The sequence below is a fragment of the Mus caroli genome, chromosome 14 (genome assembly GCF_900094665.2).
Source record: "Mus caroli chromosome 14, CAROLI_EIJ_v1.1, whole genome shotgun sequence".
In the NCBI taxonomy this organism is placed as follows: domain Eukaryota; kingdom Metazoa; phylum Chordata; class Mammalia; order Rodentia; family Muridae; genus Mus; species Mus caroli.
Genome location: NC_034583.1, coordinates 89,566,325 through 89,572,524, shown reverse-complemented (window position 1 = coordinate 89,572,524; position 6,200 = coordinate 89,566,325).

Sequence of the window (6,200 nt, the reverse complement as noted above, 5' to 3'; positions counted from 1 at the left end):
CTGGAACTCACTTTGTAGACCAGGCTGGCCTCGAACTCAGAAATCCGCCTGCCTCTGCCTCCCAAGTGCTGGGATTAAAGGCGTGCGCCACCACCGCCCGGCTCTGCCTTTCATTTGAATAGTGACATAGCTGCTTGCAGGTAAAGGTGGGAGGTGAACCAAGTGGATTCTGGGAATGTGTGGCAGTTGCCTTAGCAACAGATGTGCGATTCCCTGTCACCATGTTTGATGTCACTGGGTTTGGAGCCGATCTGCAGCTCTGATACCGAAATGCCAATAGATAAGACCTCAATTATCTACTTCTCTGTGCTCCACCTCCCCCCATTATTATATAATAAGTACACTGTAGCTGTCTTCAGATGCACCAGAAGAGGGTGATCAGATCTCATTACGGGTGGTTGTGTGCCTCCATGTGGTTGCTGGGATTCGAACTCAGGAACCTTCGGGAGAGCAGACGGAGCCATCTCGCCAGCCCCCAAAATTCTAATCACTGTCTAAAGCACACTGGGAGCTAGGAACCAAGCCTTGCCCAAAGAAGCTTTGCTGGGGCCTTAAAACCCAAACCCCAACATGTAGGAGCTTAGAGACACACCCAGTCTTAGACCAACTCCTTCTCTCGAACAAAACACTTCCCAAGCCAATGGCAAACTACCTTGGTTGGGGTTTGGAAGTCAGCTATATACCTAAAACCAAAGCTGACTGAAGCCATACACTCAACATTTCCCTATACGACCCAGTTACTACAAAAGGAAAAATAATAATTTTCGGTGAAAAAAAGACAGCAGCCATCACTTTAACAGAGCAGTGAGGTGAACATCATAAAATGAAACATCAACATCATAGAGATCCTGAGAAAAATCATGTGTCGCTTCCGTGATCTAACAGGAATGCATACTCTCAAGGCTGGTGAGCCCTTCAGTGTGTAGAGACACTCCGTACCACGCTGCGTGACTTGAGTTCAATATCCGGGACCCACGTCTTGGAAGAAGAGAATCAACTCCCAAAAGTTGTTCTCTGATCGCCCCATGGGTGCATACCCATGTATGAGCATGCACACACACACACACACACACACACACACACACACGAATAAATAAACAAACACATAAATATAAAAATGAATGCATAGCTTCAGGACAGAGGGCTGTCTCAGGGGTTTAGAGGGTACACAGCTCTTGCAGAGGCCTCCAGTTGGTTTCCTGGGACCCATATAAGTGTCTCAAAACCACAGGCAGGCAACTCTTGGCCCAGGAGTTGTGTCAGGCCCATGAACACTTATTTTCCATTTCCTTGTTTACTTAGTAAAGTGTTTGCATATTTTTGTGTCTGCCTCCACTATACATCACCAATGGAGTTCTACTGTGTTAATGGTTCAGAATTATTATTTTTTTAAACAAAAAGGACAGAAGGCAGGTGTTGATGGTGAGTACCTGTAATCACAGCATTCAGAGGTAGCAGCAGGAGGACCATGGCTCAAGGTCATCTTTAGCGACAAACCAAGTTCAAGACTGGTCTATGCTACTTGGGAGCCTGACTCAAAACCACAAAACCAAACAAAAACGAGGGGTGGAGTATTAATTAACAGAGCTTCAATCTCAGCCCTGTAACACTCAGACACCATTCTGATGTGTAACAACATGTTCACTGCAATGTGTTGGGACTCTGAGCCAAAGTCCAGTATGTTTAAGGAGGCAAGTCACTTCTTAGAAACCCAAGTTTCGCAAAGATACAGGCAATAATACATTTTTATGATAGCATGGTCAATCTCTTTAAGAAAAGGGAGAGGTTTATGGCAGACATGGTAATAAAGCTTTAACTACATGTGTGCAGTTAAGTCCACTGGAGCCACTCAAGTTAACTTCTACCTATATTTATGGGCTCGATTGCATAAGACACGAAGCTTACAGGAAGTACCCAGAAGATAAGGGTACATAGAAAAGTTATTTAAGTTTGAAAAAAAACCGCAGGACATGCTGGGAACCTAGTTTATAGACACTTTTGTACCATGAGGGGCTATGTCCTTCATTTTTGTTTAATAATGTCCCTATCTCACAGTGAGCATGGGGGCAACTGATTAATTCTGGATGTACATTGGAGTTCACAGAGATGTAGAAACAGCTAAAAAGTCAGCAATTACTAGAAAATGGAGATAAACATTTGATGATAGCCACACCATGCTAAACAAATGGATGGCTTTAGACAAGTCTCTGCACCCCAAGATTCAATGTCTTCTCAAATCCTCAAGAGCTTCCTGGGTAGTGAGACTTGGGTCCACTGACTTGACAGAATTAGGACTTGATCAATAGACCTTGCATTTGCTGCAAGAAATGAGGCGAATGGTTAATGTGTAACTGATCACGGCTCTCCCTGTACAGCAACTGCATTTTTGCCTTCGTGGGAGTAGAATGGGGTGTAGAATGGCTTTAATACCTCTGCCTGCTGTGTGCAGGCAGCTTTGGTTCCTGAGGGATGCAAAGACAATATTACCATAATATTTACATCTTTAGGAAAATCAAGGCTATTCTTACAGATTAAGAGGAAGTTAAAAAAACAAAGAAAGCAACCCTATAGTGGAGGGGAGAGGCGGGAGTTGAACGGTAATGTTGTAGCAGAGGAGAAACTGCTATATTCTAATGAAAGCAAATTACCCTAAAAATCTGTGTTGTGGAAAATTAAAACTAATGGCATGTTCATGTTGCAATGCAAAATTGCCTGGAACCTAATTTCCCATGGTGAGATGCAGTTTATTTTCAAACGTAAATAACTTGTCCATTTCATAATTTGTTTTTCTCCATTACCGTGAAAGAACAACTTTTAACAGTCACCTCTCCCCCTACTAATTGGCAAAGAGAAGCCAAAGGAGTTTTCGAGATTGCCTTTGTGAGAATAAATGAACAGATTTTTAAAAAATCATTCATATGTAAGAAGACTCCATTCTCTCGCTAAACGTAAATGAAATATCCCACCTTGTTAAGTATAAAATGGCTTATTTCAATGTTTGCCTTGATCTCCGTAGAATGTAGAAAGTTTCCTATGCTAACCGAATTAGCTCCCGTGAGAGGGGGTTTTGGAGACCGGATCAGTCACACCAATGTGGGGGATGACACCTAGCCACAGCTTTCAGACGAACAAAGCTAGGCACACACACTCTTGCTCTAGGTAAACAAGGTGATTGTTCCCCCATCTTCGCTTGTTGGGATGAAGGCAGAGCTGTAAAGATAATTGCTGCCATAATTAGGAAAAGGAAAAAAAAAAAAAAAAAAACTTGAGTGGATGAGTTAGTCAGGAGAGCTGTGATCTAAATCTCAGAGATACCAGTTTCCTGTGGGTAGCTTTGGAATGGTGAGTTGAAATGTGAGCAGATATTGAAAGAAACCCTGTTGGTGTGGACATGCCTGAGTAAGTACCAGGTGGGAGAGGCAATTGGCGTCCAAGAAGGACCTCAGAGATAGAAAAGACCAAATGTGACCAATCGGAAGTTTGTCCTCTCAGAAGCGGCCTCACACTGTGCCCCGGCTTCCCCACAAGGCATTTCATAAAATACCACCTCCCAGGGTGTTGTTGAGAAACCCTTCCCCATATCTGCATTGCCCTATCTGCAGTGTGGCAATGGCGTTTCCTCACATCCTCAGCAACCTCTCTCTGGCCTACACTGATACCCAGCTCATAGCGTCTGTGGGAAAAGCCAGTCTCATACCAAATCCAAGGAGGAGGGTTTGCAAACCATCTCTCTTTCCATCATACCCACACACTGTGGGTTTAGATTATTTAATTGGTTTCGCTCTCTAAAACAAGTGACTGGGAGCTGTGACTGCTTAAATCTTCCATGGAACTTCCAATGTGAAGTCTTGGGAAGGCTGACTCTCCAGTTGCCAGCCTAATTAAAGCGGGCAGGTGAGCAAGCAGATGGCCCAGCAGTACAGCTTGAACCATCCTGTGTTCTGAGACAAGTCCGACAGACAGACTAACGATTTTAATCCTAGCCTTGAGTATGAGGACTCCTGAACTCCGTGAACATCTCTGACAATGGGAATAATTATAGTTTTTTCCCCCTTGCTTGCACTAAAATATCTTTCTACTCTAATTAGATTTAAAGGAAAAATAAAGAAGACAGTCCATAAAATGCCCTCACGGATTTCCTTCTGAGCCTTCTTGCCTGTAATTAAGTTGCATTTACAGATCTGATAGGTATTCCTTAAAAGAGGCATTAACATTACAAAGACCAATTATTCATGGTCAAACAAAAGAGGGCCAGATTCCCTGATCAAAGCTGCAATCTCGTTTACAATTGTTATTTTTGAAGTATCTTCAAACAGAACAAACAGACTATACCTATGTAAACAGCTGTAGCAGTGGGCTAATTCGCTGTATCAGACGGTTTCCTAAAGGGCTCAGACCTAACCCCGAGGTCCAGTTCAAACCTCTGTGTCAAGGCGAAGGAACAGCTTTTTCAGAAGGGGAAAATTTTACCAACGTGGTTTTTTAGGAAGCCAAGTGTTGCAAGCAAAAGGTTAGCCTATATTTCTCATAGAGATCTGTCCTTTGACCCAAAGCTGCTTGTTTGCCAGTGGTTTGAACCTATAAAAGGCAAACCCCCGAAGAGAAAACCAGGGTTTGTATTTCATTTGGAGGTTTTCTAGGAATAGTGTACTGTGGGCCGATTCCTAAGAGTTTTGGAGCTTTCCCTGCACATTCAGAAGCTTAGCAGCACTTCCCAATGGCACCCAGGACAGGAGGAGGCCTTTGCTTTTACTCCAGCCCTAGCAGGTCATGTGTGCATTTACATTGGAATGCTTATCCTTGGACCAGACTAAATTGTCAAACAGCCAAGAGGAACAAACAAACAAACAAACAAAAAACTACCAAGAAACAAACAAACCAACAACCTGCCTCCAAAAACGTTGAATACCTTTTAAATGGCCTATCCCAATTATGTATCATGAAACTAATTTTATGGCTCAAGGAAGTTAAAACAGTTTTTTCCACTGTCCACGTCCTTTGGATCTTGAAGAGACTCAAGCTACAGTAGGTAATGTATGTCAAACACCCAACAGGAGTTTGCATTGTCCTGAGGCTAATAGAGGGACGAGTTTGCTTTGAAAACACTCCTGGAATGTTCCCTTCTGGTTAGACAGTGCACACTTTAGATGGCCAAGCCAGTTGCCTTTGTCCTTTACACATTTGGTACAAATGACAGCCAAGCACAGTAAGGATGTCCTAAAATGTTACAGCAGAAGGAGTTTGCAAACATTCGGTTAAGGTGAAGCACTGTTCCCCTCCCCCTCTCACACACTTCCTCCTCCTCCTCCTCCTCCTCCCTTCCCTCCTTCTCCTCCTCCTCCTCCTCCTCATTTGCTCTCTACCTTGTTCTCTCAATCTGGAACCAACCAAGGCTGGCCTTCACCTTCTGATCCTCCCACTTCAGGGGTAGAAATCAATGAGAGTTTTCTGCCCCGATATGCTTCAAGTTTAAATTTTTCCAAACCACGGTATTTTAATCTGTGAGACAGAGGATCTTTTCTGTATAGAATTTGGCAAATGTCCAATTATGTGGCTACTACAGTAGTGAATAAATGGTAGATTTAATTTCTCCCTGTTCCCCCCCCCCCCCAAGGAATACCTATATTAAAAGCATAGTTTCCCCGATGTCAGGCAGCAACTCAGTGACGTTGTCTGGAAGGGACCAGATTTCTGCAGGCTGCTCACAATGATTGGAGTCCATCTGTATCAAGCGCTAGAATAGACAATTAAGGAGTTGGTTTTTGTTTATGTGTGGTACAGAGAATTGAACCCTGGGCTCTGAAATTGCTCCTGCCAGGCAGCCACTATCAGGAAGCTATTTTCTTTGTCTCAAAAGAGTTCATTTAGAAGAAGAAAGGTAACAACAATGGAAACCAAGTTGGGCTGAATGGCAAGTTCCTGGCATCTTCTCCTTCCTGTCACTCCTCCCTCCCCTTCTGTAATGGTGCTATTAGACTTGTAGCCTAAGGGAACAGCAGAGGTCTTAGTGCGATGAGGCCACATTAGTTTTTTTTTGTTTTTTGTTTTTGTTTTTTTTGTTTTTTTTTTTTTTTGAGAATAAGATGGCAACCTATGAATTAGTCCACAAGCCAATGAAGTGTATGTAAAGTGATTCTGAAAAGTATTTTCAGGTAGTGATTGGTTTGAACTACAAGAACTCTTCAGCATGTATCTCTCCT